Genomic DNA, 739 nt, shown 5'->3' with positions numbered 1-739 from the left:
ACAGGGCTGCGGTTCCACATAGTGCCAGTAGGGGCACTAAACCCGGGCACCAAATATCACGCGAACAGCGAGCCCTCCACGTGCTATACGGGGATTAAACCCTGGGAAAGTGCTTGGCTGGATTATAATATAATCACAGTGAACGTGCTAACTGCAGATTTTTTGGCAAAATGTTCACAGTCATGGCCTCAGAGCAGAGTGGGGGCGTGTTTCAGAGGGTGTCGGTTGATTCACGAATTAAAAGAATTGCCCATGTCAGAAGTGGGATTCGAACCCACGCCTCCAGAGGAGACTGCGACCTGAACGCAGCGCCTTAGACCGCTCGGCCATCCTGACTCGGCTACAGCAATGAAGCTATGCAAGGACTTTCTGGATTCGATCAATAATACGACCATTATCATCGAAAAGCTCACCACAGATGGATGTGTAATTTGGAGGAGTTAATTCTGTGGTATGTTAAGACTCCTTTAGGCGATTTGCAGGCATATCGTGTGTTGAAGTATGCCTACTATACCAGTCAATCTTGTTCTCCTAAAGTATTTGACTTTAAACAATCAAAATAGATAACCTACACCCAGGGGCATCATGCACCAATTTTTATTTTTTGAAGAGGCACAGAAAAATCTAGAGCACAACCACCTCCCCTCCAAGCCCCCAACACACACACACACCCACCCCAATCAGGGGAAACAAACTTCCTCTGCGCCGTGATAGGCTAAATCTTAAAAACGTTAATCCA

The 739-nt window shown here is 46.8% G+C and overlaps 1 non-coding gene across 1 annotated transcript; it reads right to left on the bottom strand.

Moving 5' to 3' along the window:
* Positions 1-253: 253 nt before the first annotated feature.
* trnal-cag (transfer RNA leucine (anticodon CAG)) lies at positions 254-336 on the bottom strand. The gene has a single exon. It is a non-coding gene; the product is annotated as a tRNA-Leu (tRNA).
* Between the last annotated feature and the right edge of the window lie 403 nt (positions 337-739).

Source organism: Conger conger, chromosome 5 (assembly GCF_963514075.1).
Source record: "Conger conger chromosome 5, fConCon1.1, whole genome shotgun sequence".
NCBI lineage: Eukaryota > Metazoa > Chordata > Actinopteri > Anguilliformes > Congridae > Conger > Conger conger.
Note: the sequence above shows the minus strand (reverse complement) of the source record. Positions and strands in the feature narration are given on the sequence as shown.